General features: G+C 40.6%; 1 protein-coding gene across 8 annotated transcripts in view; it reads left to right on the top strand.

Annotated features, from left to right (window-relative positions):
* Nucleotides 1–384: 384 nt before the first annotated feature.
* CDON (cell adhesion associated, oncogene regulated) overlaps nucleotides 385–16,522 on the top strand; it is a 101,909-nt gene continuing 85,771 nt past the window's right edge. For 4 of the 8 annotated variants that reach the window (XM_024255006.3, XM_054525397.2, XM_054525401.2 and 1 more), the window contains exon 1: nucleotides 388–669. The gene's annotated coding sequence lies outside the window, so the exon portion shown is untranslated. Of the gene's footprint in view, nucleotides 670–762; nucleotides 961–3,778; nucleotides 4,011–16,522 lie in introns of those variants that run through there. The other 4 variants (XM_024255004.3, XM_054525399.2, XM_054525396.2 and 1 more) reach the window with 4 other exon arrangements.

The following is a 16,522-nucleotide window of genomic DNA, read 5'->3' as shown; positions in this document are numbered from 1 at the left end:
ATGGGAATCTCCGTGACTTGCTAAGGCAACTCATCCTCACCTGTCCTACACCCAAGAAGAGCCTCTTCTATGCTCTCTTGGGGTAACTCTCTGGCAGAGTAGGCAGGTCAATGACGAGGAGAGGGTCCTGCCCAGAGCGTGCCCCCCTCCATCACTTGGTACGGCCCGTGCCCCCGCCGCTGATCTGGCAGGCTGCGCGCGCACCCTCCGGCCGGGCGCGGGCCGGCGGGGCGCGGTGGCCTCTGCGGCCCGCCTCCGTCTGTCTTTTCCCGGTCCCTCCTCCCGCTGCTCGCGTGCTCCGGGCCGGCCCAGCACCCGCCGAGTTACGTGCCCGCGCTCCCCGGCGGGGAGGAGCGCAGCCGCGGGGGCGCGCCCCGGTGACTCCGCCCCCCAGCTCCCCTCCCCTGAGCCCGGGAGCCCGGCTCGCGCGGCTAGGTGCGAGGAGACCCGGGACCCCACGCCCGCCCGCCCTGCCCAGCGCCCCCGCCCCGGCGTGCGAGGCGCCGCTCCCTCCTCTGCCCTGCGCGGTGCATGGAGGGGCCCGTTCAGATCGCAGCTGCCGCCACCGTAGCCGCCGCCGCGCGCGCGCGCGGGGGGATGACCTGGGGGTGGCTTTCCGAGCCGGCTGCAGTGCAGGAGGTCTGGAGGCTCAGCCAGCCCCGCGGAGAGGTGCGGAGGCCGGGGTCCCGCCGCAGGGTTCGATGGAGGGGTGGCGCGCGGGCACTGGGCTTGGGGGGCCTTGGCTTAGGGGACAGGAGGTCCCGGGGACGGGCAGGCCGGCGTTCCCCGGAGGGCGTGGGGGTCCAGGGCTGCGTGCGGGGTCTGGATGCTGATGCCTGCCCGGCGGGGAGCCCCGGCGTTCCGCGTCCTCGGGGGCTCGGAGGCACCTCGCGGGAGGAGGCGGGGTGAGGTGTCAGTGACACGACGAAACCTCTTCTTGACGATGGTCCTCGGGGGCAGGTGAGATGCCGCAGAGCGGGGAGCTAGGGCGCCCGCGCGTTTTCCCAAGGGAGCCGGGTCCCTGGCCTCTCTCAATCTCCATCCCTGCGGAGCGCCCGCGAGAGACAGTGATTTATGTGTAGGGAGAAACAAGAGAAATTTCCTGCACAATGTATCTCTCTGCCTTCACAAGACTCAGTGACTTCCCAGCCCCAGGGAGTGTATTTTTCCTTCTCCTCTGTAAAGCTTTCTGTGGATTGCATTATCATTTGCTAAATACATTACAGCTCGCTATTTATTTCAGTCGGCAGCTTCCAGACCTTTGTTGCTTTCTCTCCACATCTAGGAATTTCAGCAATAAATCACTGAGGGGGATAGATAGACTCTCTTGCCCTTCCCTTCATTGTTCTCCCTAACCCCACCAAATCAGGTGGAAGGCTCTCCAAAAGGAGCTGTTTCCAGAATGCCTGCCCTTCCTCATCAGGACGACAGAGGGTGGCAGGTGCTTTAAGGGCAGACTGCTTTCCAGTGGGAATACAGAATTTAGAGAACCTCATCAACAGAAAGTCAGCCTTTGTGTCCCAAACCAGACACCTTGAAAAACAGGAGGTTGGACTAAAAGCTCACATGAGATTTATTTTCCCTATGCTAGTAAAGATGAAAGAGGCCAAGTGAGTGAATTCTGATTCCTTTCGGCGCTGATAACATAACCCTCACATTCCCAACTGACACTTGGCATACCTAGTGGACAGTGTCTCCAAGGAGAGGAAGGTGGGGAGGGTGTTAGAAAATGAAATGAGTTTATTGTCAGCATAATTCTAAACATTCTATGACATTTTATAGTTCTCCCCCACCCTCAGTCTATTTTTAGCTGAAAATTTGGGGATAGTTCAACTTTTAAGATAAGATGAAAGAAAACCTTCAAAAAATTTTCTGGAAATTTTAAATTAGTGCTTAACTAGAAGGCATTCTTCGGAACCCGAGAAGCGCCAAATACTGCAGTCTCTGTTATGCACGTGTTGAAATGAACTGCCTCGTACTTGAAGTTATATGAGAAGGATGGAGAAAACCTGTTTCATTTTGTAAAGACGTGCCCTGGGTGTGTGTTTGGCAGTGTGTAGAACAGAAACATTTATATTTCTATTAAGAAACACACAAATGTATATTGTTTAACTTTCATGCAAAAACTTCCCAGTGTTTGGGAAATCTGTCTTTGTTTGAATAGTTTAGTCAACCAGGAGAATCAGTTACTAGAGGTACTGTGCTGTTGTTTGTGTAATAACTCACTTGGGATGCTTTGATTGATTGCCATGGTTCTCATCAACCTCCTCTTCTGTGCAAAGTACTTAAACAGCTCTGACTCTCAAGCCTTCAAGTACAAAGAACCCTTAGGACTTGGATACTGATCTAGCTTGTGTAGCTTGGCTTCTAAATCTACCTTACGCCTCGCTTTCTTTGCAGGTGGTTTGACTTTGCAGGAAAAGAATTAAGTTCGCTTTAAGATAGGACTTTCTCCTCCAGATCGTCAGGGTATATACAGATGAAGGCAGTAGGTAGGAATAGGAACTAATGTCCTAGGGCTTTGCTCTAAAGAGGGCACGTAAAAATGTGTTGACTATTTCTTGGGCTTTCTTCTTCTTTTCTCACTTTGCCCGTCTGCCTTCATGACTTTGTAGATAATTTCATGTATGGTTTTGTCAAAATGTAAGTTGAAGTAAAGTTTTCCTTCTGTAGAATTTTTTTTTTTTTGCGAACGTTTAGACTAAAAATTGGTGATTGTTTCTAAGTTAAATGCTAGGGAAGTGATTTCGGGAATTAAATATTATCGTAGTAAAAATCAGGGAAGGGTTAGAAAATAAATAATGAATTGAAAAATGTGTTGCTTTAACGTGTAATGATATGAGCCAGCGCCTTGTGATCAGCTATGGCATGATGTAGAAGTATGGGTAAGACAATACAGTGGAGCTGTAGATGAGCTGCGTACTTGGTAGCCCCCCTTTAAGTAAATGAACTTAATACAAACTAATTAGATTAGAAACAGAATTTGGAGTATGGTTGCCAAATATGTTGCTTTGAAGGACTTGCTTTTTTACAGTATTTTTTTAATGGTGAATTTTTTCAAGAAATTTCGTGAACTTGAATTCGAGAATGTTTTATTTTTACTTAAATTTTTATATTGTATGTAAACATTCCATGTAATAAGTTTTTGTTGTGTATTTGGCACTAACTCACTTTCAACAGCACAGGGAAGGGCTTTACTTGATTCTTTTTTGTTAAAAATAAGGGATGGTGTATGGAATATTCTTAATGTCACTTGAAAAATATTGGATTACAATTAAATGAAAAACTGGTTTGTTGGTTTTTTTTTTTTAATCCTTCAAGTTTTCCCTCATTGTTTGTGCTCTTTCCCCCATTGTCAGGCTTAAAACATACAGTATCATTGTCATCTGTCTCCTGAATAATGGTCCTGAGGTGATATTATTAATGTGGCTTTTTAAAATCAAGCTAATTATACTTGCCTAAAAGAGCCACATGTGTGTGATTCTAGCTGCCTGGTGCCTTTTGAGAGCCCTGGAGACAAGCTAGTGAATAGAGCTGAAAATTCATTCTGTATTTGATTAAATGGAACAGACTCACTGCTCCTTACCCCAGCGGGGGCTATGAGATCTCTTGATCCCCGAAGCGGCTCCAAGACCCTGGGAATTCCATTAGCGAGCACCTGAGGAATTTCTGCCCTGCAGTGCCTTTTTTGTATGTGTGTATGTGTGTGTGTGCAGAGGGAGTGGAGCAGAGCGGGGATTGGGGGGATGCGGGCAGTGGGGGTTGAGGGGGTGGAGGGAAGGCTACATTAGAAGACTCCATATGTTGGCAGATCTAAAATCAAGGCATGACTTAACAGCTTATCTTGTAAGAGAAAAGCCCAACCCAAAGGCAGATTGCTAGTCCGGACTTTATTACAAGCAGGACTACAGTGATGTGTTTTTAGCACTGAAGTGAACTCCAGTGTAAGTACAGAAAGTGGCGTCTCTGCTTTCCCTCTGAAGCACAAGCATATACACGTTGCGGACTTGGTAAGTTTTCTTTGAATGATCTTTTGATAAATATGTAAAATTATCTTACTGTTTGGTCTTGCCTGTAAATGCTGATGTATCGTTTTAATAACTTTCAAACTGAGAGCAAAATCAGACTTCATGTGAAACAAATTGTTTTGCAGTGATGAAATACTTGTTTTAATAGGCATATTTTAGTTTACTCTTGATAGAATTTGATTGTTTCTGTTACATTATTATTATTATAGAGTTCTAATTTAGATTATGTCTTTTCTGTTGTCTTTTTAAGAATTCTATAATTTCTAGTGTTTCTGAGGCATTACTTTGCAGACTTGCTAGCAGCGCCAAGTAAATGAAAATCTATCTGCCAAAAACGTTCTGTAAAATCTTTGGAGCAAAATTTTTGAGAAACATTAGTGTGTCTTCCTTCCCAAGTCCCTTTTCCCCTGCCTCAAATAATGTTTGGGCACAAACTTTTTTTCAGAATATTAGCCCAGTTTGTTTCTTGTGTACTTTTCAAGGAAGACCAGTTCTGAATGGTGGATGGTGTAGTTAATTGGTTTTCATCTACCAAGAATGTGAATTCCAGTGCTCCTAGTTTTCAGCTAATGCAGAAAGCAGTAGCATATTTGATGGTTCATTTGATGTATTTTGTTTCCAAGTAAAGTCGTGTTGTAAATAGTGCACAGTCTTTTCCGTCCTACTCCCATGTAGCCCCCCTCTACCAAGTTCTCCTCACAATACAGTGTGTTCAGAAAATAAAGAAGCCTTTTTGAAGATATGTTTAGCTTTTTTCCACCTTAATCCTGGGCATTTCTCCTACTACTATGGCCAGATTGAAAGGACCCTTGAATGAATTGGAGTAAACACTGCAGTTTGTGCCTGTCCGCATTCACAGCTGTGTAGTCGCTTTGCTGTGCGGTGTATTTTGATGGCCAGAGAGAATAAAAAACAAGCCCAAAGAACATTTTTTCTGCTGTATATCTGTTGGAGTGTGAGTAGGGACTCCAATGCTTAAGAGCCACTGATGTGCCTTTAATCTTACTCGAGCAAAAATATATGGGTTATATTACTGAACTTAGGTTACATATTTTGTTTATGTTTTGTTACTTGGAACTGTGAGGCCAATTTTATTTTTATATTACCCTAATACAAACAGAGAATTTGGACGCTGACATAGAGCTTGCTTTTCAGCTATTCTTGTTCTAGACCAGCTCACCTCTTGTTTTTTATGTGAGCCCGGGCAATGATCTTGACTTAAACCTTGGGGGTCTTTATCTGTAAAATGGGTATAATAACAGAAATTATGTCTTAGCACTGTTATGGGATTAAATGAGATAATGAAAGTCAAGCACTTGGCGTATAGTGAAGCGTCTGTAAATGTTATAGCTGCTGTTATTTTTATTAACTCCTCCTGTATATGTAAGTGTACATGTATTTCTCAGAAGCTGGTAATAGTGCAGACACGTGGAACAATACAGCTTTCTTAAATTTGCAGCTGAAACTTAGAAGGCACTTGGACATCGTGTGTAATTTTTTTCCAGTTGAGGTGTAACATAGTAATATCACAAGTGTACAGCTAATGTACACTAAGTGAACAGCTAGATGAATTGTTACATATGCACATGTCTGTGGTAACCAGTACCCAGACTGAGATATAGAACATTTCCTTGGCCTTAGAAGGCTCCCTGGTGCCCATCCCAGGCAGCCCTCCGTCTTGCTAGCAGGCAGCAGCTATTCTGACAAGTTAGAATAGATGAGTTTTGCCTGTTCGTGAACCGTATGAACATGGACTCCTACAGTATGTAGTCTTATGTTGGAGTTCTTGCACTGCTCAATAATGAGCATTAAAATAGACATAAGCCTGTGAGATTTATTCATGTTATTGAATAACATTTATTTATGTATACAGTACTAATTCATGCTTTGTAAATTGTTGTAGAGTCTTTTGTGCGGTTTGAAATTCATAATAATTCATTTTATTGGCACATTGGATACACAGTCTTTGGGGGAAAAAAGAAAATAGCACTTCTTCCTACATTACTAGAAAATCAGATCCCAATGGCTATCTTAGGAAAACAACCATGGCATCATTTTTATTCACAGAACTGGGTTTATTCACTACTTGAAGGTATAATTACCTTCAGTTACAATTCCATAAACCAAATATTTTGAAAATTATATTCATTTTTATGCATGTGTTTTTAGGAGGGAGCCTCAAAATAGGGGAAAAGGACTATCTAAGGTAGCTTATATCCTTCATGCTTAGGACTAAATGCCATAATCAACACTTAGCGTTGTACAGAAGTAACCACCAGTCCAGCATTAGTATAATATTCTTTGAGTTTAAAATGAAACAGTACAACGCTTTTCTGAAGAAAAAAAAAAAGTCCACCATAAAAGGAAGAAAGTGGAGCTAGGATGTTATACTGCAGGAAGATTTTGAAGAACAGGACCAAGCACTTATATCAGGAAGAAGAGTTTTGGCCACTAACCTATTAACAATTGTGGTCAGGCTATGCCTGTACATTCAGAATTTCTGTTTGTATTGTTGAAATTCTCTAATATGCTAAGTAAAATTTATTTCACAGACAGACAAGATGATTCAGTAGATGAAATCAGAAGGGTTTTTGTTTGTTTGTTTTAAATTTTGGAAGGGACTTTGGCTGCAGTTAATAGCTTGTATTTCTGTTATTGGAAATGTTGATTAAGGATTTTCTGGGTGTTCTGCTTGAACACTAGCCATTTTTCTCTCAGGAGACATTGTATTTTTCAACATTTATAATTTTATTAAATCTGACTGTTCATAGCTCTTGACACAAGGTCATTCTTCACATACAGCCATATGCAGGGATAGGTTCCTCTGGACTGGAGAGGGGCAAATTGTCCCCTTTTCTTCCTAAATCAGACCATCCTTGGTCAGGATTTCATTGGGGGTTGGGAGCATTGAAATAGTGATACATGATTCATGTTTTGATCTATAGTCATACTCAAAGATGCAGATTATGTTTCAGAAGAAAGAAGAACTATCCAACAAATAGAGCTGCCTCATGTGAAGCAGTGCTGTTTGGAGGGGGCATGGACTCCTGATTCCTGAGAGTGTTGTAGTGGCATTTGCAAAGGGTACTGTGGGAAGAATCTCTTCCTTGGGTGCGACATTGAACCAAATAACCTCTAGGGTGTTTGTAGGACTGAGGTTCCATGAAATAGGCTTTTATGGTGTGCCTAGGCTACATACCCACCACGTACATGATCTTGGAGGTAGGAAATATGTTCAAAGTTCCAAACAGCCATTGGATAAATACATTTTTTAAACCAGCTCCAGTTTAAAGTTGGAGATTGCCTCGACTTGCTGGCTCTTTTCACTTGAAATGTAATCCTTAGTTTATCACTAACAAGTGAATGTCAAATATTCTTTCTTCCTTACTTAAATAGGGACTTTTTCAATATTCTAAGTGTATTGGTATCCGAAATGATAATACTTAAAAGTATAGCATATACTACCTTTTTATATAGGTACACATCTGAAGCCATTTGTTGGCCCAGTTATTTATTCATTCCTACAACAAATTATGTGTAAACATTAATAAATGTCCCTCCTGTCCCTCCTCCACTGCGACTTTTCTGAACTTGAGTTACAAGAGAGATAAATAACTCGTATAGGAGGAGAAAGGCCGATATCAGTGATGTCTCCAAGTATCAAAACCATGTTCAAGATATTTTTTGGGATCCATAGATATTTAATCATGTATACATCTTGTATCTGTAAATATAGTACTTTATGTTAATCATTGATATTTAAAATGATGGAAGGAACTGTGGGATCCTGAATCACCAAAATAATATTTTCTCCATTTTATAAAACAGAAAAGTATATTGAGTCTTTACTGTTTTATATTTATGTATGCCCATCAATACCAATTCCATCCTCCCTGTAGCTTAGAAGTGGGCCTTCTTTATCTCTTCTCTGTTACCATTACCTTTCCCCTCCATCCTCCTTCTCAAACTTTGGGAGAGGGACAGAGGAGATTCAGCACGTGAGATGAAAAAAATGCCTTTGCAACTCCTGCTTAAACTGCTACTAACTCATCCCCTTGTCTTCAGTCTTGGTTTGCCCCCTTCCAGATCATTGATTTTTCTTACATTTTGCCTGAGTAATGATCTTTCTGAAATGTAAATATGTGATCATGTGACTGCTTTCATTAAAATCGTTTAAAGTCCCTGAATTGCTCACTTATTGAAGCCCAGGTCTTTAATTGGATATACAGTGTTATATGCCTACTGGAAGCTTCTGCCATCCCAGCTACTTTGCCTTCCATGAATATACCATGCTTTCTCGCAGGCTGGAAACGCGTCTCTCCTGGCACCGATACGGTATCATAATTGCATACATTTCGGTGTCCCCCTTATTCCTTAAGGACAATGTGATTTTCCCCTATATACCACTGGCCCACCTACCCCTTTCTTTGCACTCTGCTGAACAAGTACTAAACACTCAGATATCCTGGATGGCATTAATATGCATTTGAATTTCTGGGTGAGGGAGTGTGTTCAACTGCATATTCTGATTCAGCAGGTCTGGGGTGGGGCCCAATATTCTCCCTTTCTAACAAGTTTCCAGATAATACTGATGAGCTGGGTGGAACACACCGAGTAGAAAGATGCTGAACCGTCTTCTCTAGATCCATGAATGATTTCAACACACGATTTTGCTCTTAAAAATTCAGTGACATCAATGACTGTCAAGTTCAGGGAGTGATACCACAGCTTCAAGTAATGAAGACGAACGAAAGCTTTAGATAAAGAAAAAAAGAGTTACATGTTGAAGATGCTGGGACGTGCATTATCACGCTATGACTGGAATCCTTGTCAAATATTTTGAATATTTTAACAATTTTATATATTTAAAATGTATATAGTTGTTCTGTGCAACATTATTCAGTGCCCAGAGAGCCGATGTCATGTTTTGTCTTTCTGTATTTTGCAGGGGTTCTCCTGGGTATATAGGTACTAAAAAAAAAAATTCTGGATTGTGTCTCTTGCCAGGGAAATTTCTGATAGTTACTGGCTTTTTACAGTATCAGAATAAAAGTAATTAGAATTCTTTATTTTACTATAGTTTGGTGTCTGTTCAGTGAGTAATTGCACACACTGCCTGGTTAGAGGTAAAATTGGCAAGGGGAACGAATGTTTAATGGATAAAATACTGCTTTTATCACGCCATGAAATTATTGTAGTGACATCAGAACTTGGCAGTCTCTTACTCCAATAAAAAGAAAAATAGCATTGCAAGCTGGGGATAAGACATTTTTCCTGCCCATTTAATTTGGCTTCTTTTCATGATTTTGGCCTTAGGGTGTGGGTATAACAAAACAACAACACGGTGAATAACAGGCAGTAAGAATTAGGGAGTGAGCGTGGTTTCAGCTGGAATGGACATAGGGTTCATCACTAACCTCTGTTTCCGTCATTCTAACTGTCCCTCTCCTGTTGGTGACTATGAGAGTATGAGAGTGGGTATGGGGAATCCTCGTTTATAAAACGGGGTTAAACCTCACAGTTTGGCTTGATATTACATAGCTTGCAATGTATTGAAAACATCTGATACTGGCTCATAAAATGATCATGTGGCTGAATGTCTGAATGTGATTATGTATGTGACAGTACAGTTTTGCCGGAAAGGTGCCATTTATCCCTCTGTGTAAAAACACCAGTCAAATAATATCAGATTACCAATCAGAGCGGTTTGATTTGATTTAGCGTTTCCTCCTTCCCATTTCATCCTATGCACTCTTATTGTGCAATCAGATTTCTTGATGTTACCATGATTTAATGACAACTCATTATGAGGATTTCGGTTTGGTGTCCTAGCATCCGAGGAGTAGTTGCAGTAAACCTTGGGACTACTAAATCTGGAGGAGGTATTTTTATAGTTGTTAACAGATGATTAAACTCCTGAGTAGAGCCACACTGGAGTCTTAACTGCTATGTTGTACCCATGATTTACCTCCTGGGTGCATCTTACTGTGTGATCGCCTTTTTAAATGGGGTCATTTTATTGTTTCTTCCATTAAATCTTGGATGTTCATCCAAAAGGAAATGGCAGGTTTTCTTCTACAGTAATAGGAATTATAGTGAGGTTCTGCTGAGTTGGTTCTGGTGGGTGAAAGTATATTTTAAACCTAATTGTAAATACAATCGTCCCTCAATACCCATGGGGGATCCATGCCAGGACATGACACCCCCTATTGCCTGTGGCTATCCAAATTCTTAGATGCTAAAATTGCCTGTATTTGCATATAACTTATGCACATCTTCCTGTTTAAATCACCTCGAGATTACTTATAATACCTAACACAATGTAAATGCTATGTAAATAGCTGTTATACTGTATATTTTAAATTGGTTTTTTTTTTTTTTTTTTTTTTTTGAGACGGAGTCTTGCTCTGTTGCCCAGGATGGAGTGCAGTGGTGTGATCTCGGCTCACTGCAACCTCCACCTCCTGGGTTCAAGCAATTCTCCTGCCTCAGCCTCCCAAGTAGCTGGGATTACAGGCACCTGCCACCATGCCCGGCTAGTTTTTGTAGTTTTAGTAGGGACGGGGTTTCGCCATGTTGGCCAGGCTGGTCTTGAACTCCTGACCTCAAGTGATCCACCCACCTTGTCCTCCCAAAGTGCTGGGATTACAGGCGTGAGCCACCATGCCTGGCCTGTATTATTTATTATTTTTATTTTCCAAATATTTTTGGTCTGTAGTTGGTTGAATCCGTGGATGAGGAACTGTGGATACCAAGTGTCGAGTGTGTATACCTCTACTTAACATATTTTCAAGTCATATTATAATTTGATTAGAATTGTTCTGATCTCTAAATCAGTAGTTTGATTTCTATTTATTGAAAATTAGGCATACTTTCTTTTTTATAGTATGAGTCCTTTTTAAGGTTACAATAAAAATAAATAGATCAGATTTCTACCCTGAGTTCCCAATTCCAAGCTCTAGTCACCATGTTTTAAATTATTTTATATTTTGGTTGGGTTTCTCTCTTAAAAGAAATTGCAGTAATCATGTTTTGACTGTATATAGGCCTTTTGTATAATTTTCGTAATACATTTAGAGCTAAAGTTTTTTTTGTTTTGTTTTAATCCCATGGCTAACTAAAGCCAATTTTGAGTCATTATGAGATTGACTGTTAACTGTGGTCTCCTATTAGGCTAGCAAACACAATTGATGTTATTTGTTATTTCTTTTGTGTTTGAGGATGCATTTTAAAAGAGCTATTGTTAGCCAGGTGCGGTGGTTCATGCCTGTAATCCCAGAACTTTGGGAGGCTGAGGTGGGTGGATCACCAGAGGTCAGGAGTTCGAGACCAGCCTGGCCAACATTGTGAAACCTTGTCTCTACTAAAAATACAAAAAATTAGCTGGGCGTAGTGGTGGGTGCCTGTAATCCCAGTTACTTGGGAGGCTGAGGCAGGAGAATCGCTTGAACTCGGGAGGCAGAGGTTGCAGGGAGCCAAGATTGCACCATTGCACTCCAGCCTGAGCAACAAGAGCGAGACTCTGTCTGGAAGAAAAAAAAGAAAAGAAAAAAAAAAAGCTATTGTTATAACGATTAGGTCTTACGATAATTTCACATTTGTTATTATGACAGCAGTCGCAGTGGGGGTTTTAATTATACAATACAGCTTGTGCAGAGATTTCATATCAGTATTTTGTGGTATCAGATAAACGTTAGCTCAGGGTTTGGACTGCATGCATCTTAATAATGTTAATAGGAGTCTTGTAGCTAACTCCCAAAGTGGATTTCTAAACGTGAACCTTGGTAAATCCAGGCTAATGCATTCCACCTCCCTTGAAAGTAATATCCAAAATTATCTTAAAGAAAACACTGTCCGTGTTTTACTTGTTATTTTAGGGTGTCTCTTCCCAGATAGGTAGATTGTTAGGGAAAAGATAAGGAAGTGATTACCCTTATAAAGCAGAAACTATAACGCTTGGTTGGATTCACGTTTCCTTAGCTGTACATGTATACGGGACACTGAATTCATTGTGATTAGAGGTGTCAGCTGGCCCTGGAGTCAAAGCAGCAGCCACCACATCTCAAGTGCTACAGGCCTTTAACAACCAAGAATGAGAAACTGATTTTTGAGTTTTTCATTTGTGCAATTAAGGATTTTTTTTCCTTCATGTTGAAATGTGAGTTTTCTGGAAAAAAAAAAATTTACATTGAGTAGGCAAAGTCCCCATTCGCTTATAAAGGTTCTTTCTCATTCACTGAGAAATCCTAGTGTCTTTTGTTTCCGATTCACCTAGAGTGAATGTATGCTGCACGTGTACTTGGGCAATTTCACAATAACTAATATGGTGTCAAAGGAGTGAAGTATTGCTTTTTGCAGAGCCGGGCTCTTGTCTGTTTGTGTGCCCTGCAGACTATAAGAATGGAGCCTCCAGGGGATTGAGAAAGAAAAGTCCTGACCCAGGCTGTGCGTTGCGTGCACAGACAGGCTTAGGAGGAGCCACGGCACACCCGGTCCTTGGTCCCCTGCTGAGGAGTTTGTATTTCGGCAATTACAAATCTTGTTTTGTGGTTCTTTTTATTCTGTATACAGAATAATTTTCTCCTTTCCTGTTTCTGATAATGATCATTTCTTAAATAACTTTTATAGAGCCCTTTGTATTTTGGAGTATTTTACAGACTTTTTTTGTTTGTGTGTGTGTGTGTGTGTTTTTTTTTTTGCTACTTACAGGAAATGTATGAGATTGTAAAATCTTTGTTAGAATGGAAATCGTGAAGACTAAATGATCGAGCATTGATATCATATAAAAGTTTTAATCTAGTTCAAAGTTAGGTGTTCTTTAAAATACCTCTTTCGCATGTTGGAGAAAAGCGTTATTTGGAACTTTAGTCTTTCTTTTTAGGTTTATTTTAGGTTATAATTGCACAGTTGCATGTGTTTAGGAATAGATTAAAATAGCTAAATTCTAAGGGTGCTTTTTTTTGCTTTTTTGCTTTTTTGATCTTTGACATTTCTAAACCACAAGCTCTGCATTCTAGATACTATTGACCTAATGGAAAACATTGAAGCGCATTTTGCCTAAGGTAAAATTGACTCCCTGGTATCTTATATTTTTAAACTCATTCTTCTAAAGTTCTTCTAAAGAAGTCATTTCATTTTCTTTTCCCCTAGCCACTGGGATCCTTGCTTTTTAACACTTTTCTTTAGAGCAGGCAGAATACTTGGATGCTTAGAAATTCTTTAACAGTATATCCTGGCTGAATATGAAGTATGAAAGCCCTTTCCAATCATATGTGAAGAAGTTAACAAGGAGGATGTTTTAGTTCGTTATTTGTGTCTTGGTTATAGAATGAATACAAAATCTGAATTGGGATGCTCTTTCTCTTATTTTAACTGTTGTTCCATGGTGCCCCCGCACCCAAAATGCGACTGATTATATTGAAACAAAATTTTTCAATTTCTTGGATGTGTTACAACATGAATTCAAGCTTTGCAGTTTGAAGTGATTCCTTTAGTATTGCTTTTGTCAGTTGTTAACTATTTCTATTTTGTTTTATATCACTGTATAATGCAGGCCAAAGCAAATGTTTTGGCATTTAATGATAGCTAATTGGTGTTATTTTGGTGTAGATTAATTGTGAACTGTTTAATGAGATAGTTTAAAAATGGCTTTGATGACTTTTGATGACCATATTGAGAAGGAAGGAAAGAAAAATAGATGTTCCTCCTCTGTTGAAATGAAGACTGAGTTGTAATAGCAGTGGAGTGCAGCTCCCAGTAAGAGGTGTGAGGCTGTTTATTTTCACTCTGGAGATGTATATACTACAGAAGGAAAACTCTGGCCTTGCTTAACCTAAGCAAGTCATTACTTATCTACGATCTGTCAAGCAATTTGATTAAGGTTGACAGAGCTCATATAATATCAGAACCAGGCCCTCTTAATGATTGATGATGCTTGTCTGTAAGTTTTTCTTTTTTTAATTTGAAAAGAGAAAAATTGAACAAGAAAGACTACTTGTTCAGATCTCTAATTGCCCAGTATAAACTGTCTGTAGTATTTTTATCTATAGTGAGCAATATGCATTAATTTGTATGCTGTTTTTTAGGTTATAATTAAATGGCTTAAAAATAATAATTTTTCAGGTCTGCAGGTTAACTTGGCTTTTAAAGAATTAAATTGGGCTGGGCGCGGTGGCTCACGCCTGTTGGCTTACACCTGTAATCCCAGCATTTTGGAAGGCCGAGGTGGGCAGATCACCTGAGATTGGGAGTTCGAGACCAGCCTGACCAACATGGAGAAACTCCGTCTCTACTAAAAATACAAAATTAGCCAGGCGTGGTGGTGCATGCCTGTAATCCCAGCTACTCGGGAGGCTGAGGCAGGAGAATCGCTTGAACCTGGGAGGCATAGGTGGCAGTGAGCTGAGATTGCCGCATTGCATTCCAGCCTGGGCAACAAGAGTGAAACTCCATCTCAGAAAAGAAAAAAAAAAAAATAACTAAATTGTTGAAATTTTAGAGAACCTGCTTCATATCTTAGTATCTTTCTTAACATGGTTTTCTTTGATGCTATATATTCTTTATATAGTAGAATTTTTTAACCTGTAGGAAATTTTCCTCTTCATTCTCTAATGAAATTGAATTATTTGGATGTCTTTGGCTTTAACTTAAGGGATTTTTGACGCTTTGCCTTCTAACTATAAAAAATGATTTGGATGATTGTAATAGCATATCTGGGGCATTGAATGTTGCTGCTGACCTCTTTGCTCGATTGTTCCTTATCTCATTCCCATTACCAACAGATTAATACAATGTGTGATGGGAATGTGCCAGATGTTCTTGGCAACACTGTAAATCATTAGTCTACACTGTTGAGTCCAACTGAAGAAGACCATTTCTTTTCTTTTTTTTTTTTTTGAGACAGAGTCTCACTCTGTTGCACAGGCTGGAGTGCAGTGGTGCAATGTTGGCTCACTGCAAACTCCACCTCCCAGGGCTCAAGCGATTCTCATGCCTCAGCCTCCCAATTAGAGTAGCTGGGACTACAGGTGTGTGCCACCATGCCTGGCTAATTTTTGTATTTTTAGTAAAGACGAGGTTTCTCCATGTTGGCCAGGCTGGTCTTGAACTTCTGACCTCAAGTGATCCACCGGCCTCAGCCTCCCAAAGTGCTGGGATTACAGGCAGGAGCCACCACGACGGCTGAAGACCATTTCTTGATTTTTATCGTTTATGTCATTCATGTACTACTCTCTGGAAGTAGATATGGGATTGAAAGACATCCACATCCTTATTTTATATAAATGTAGCATGTGGAATTTGTAGATTAATGAAATGATTGAATTTAGAATGAATTTGTGTTACATAGATGGGAGCTTTAACCTAGGCATTTTTGGGCAGTGTATTATAGCAGTTTAGACTAGGGTAGGTCCTGGAGTCAGCCTGGGGTCAAAGCCAGGCTCCACCATATTCTAGTGATGTGAGCCCTCTGTGCCTTGATTTCCCCATCTCTATATGATGGTCCATGGGGCTATGGGATCATCCCATTTAGTCTTTACAGGCAAAATGAGGACACGATAGCTTGGGCTAGTGATTGGCACTTGCTCGGTACTTACTGCATGTGAGCAGTTGCTGTTGCTGTTCCTGTTGTTGTTCTGTTTGAGATGGAGTGCTTTTATTGACAAAATGTGATGTTATTGTGGTACAGCTTACTGAGAGACTGTCAAATCAAAATAAAATGAGTAGGATTAAACTTTAAGGAGCTCTTGCCGTGGGAATAACTAGAATTGATTGTATGTGCTTGGGTTGGTGAGGACATGGCTCCTGGGAAAGAGAGCAGTTAGGGTAGTGCTGTAATATGTAATGGTGAAAGTTTGGGTAAATTCCCATATCTTCAAGCAACTGAACACCATCTTGATTTTCTTGCTTTAAATTTTCAATTTTGTTACTCTCCGTTTCCCCCTCCATCTCCTGAAGCTCAATGTAAACATTCTTCAGTTTAATACCAGGTAAATAACACTGATTTTTATAAGAGATGTACTTCATACCTAGCTTTACTAGGCTAGGTATGAAGCAAGGGGATAGCTATTGTTGGAATTCTCTGCTAACTTTTCTGGTAATAGTTTTCCCCCAAAAGTATGAGTGTTGTCATCGATGGGAAATCTCAGTACTTCCTAGAATTTTTAGATGTATACTTAAATACTGAGCATGATTGTTACATCTGTTCTTTCAGGTTTCCTACTTTTCTTTTGGGCTTACATATGTTTGGAGCAGATAAACCCTTAACTGTGATTGGTAGTATTAAAACCACCAATAAAGTACCATCCTCAAGGTGCCTCACAAAAACAAATAGAGTAGAAGTGGGGTCACCAGAGCGGAGATTTGCCTGGAGATAGACCAGTGTGCACACTGTCAGCCCCACCCAGACACTCCCATTTTGTTTCTAGCTGGCCAGGATAAGTACAGTAGAAGTTGACCTCAAGTGGCCGTTGAAGATTGGGATTTAGTAATGGAGG

This window comes from Pongo abelii, chromosome 9 (genome assembly GCF_028885655.2).
Source record: "Pongo abelii isolate AG06213 chromosome 9, NHGRI_mPonAbe1-v2.0_pri, whole genome shotgun sequence".
Taxonomy (NCBI): domain Eukaryota; kingdom Metazoa; phylum Chordata; class Mammalia; order Primates; family Hominidae; genus Pongo; species Pongo abelii.
Note: the sequence above shows the minus strand (reverse complement) of the source record. Positions and strands in the feature narration are given on the sequence as shown.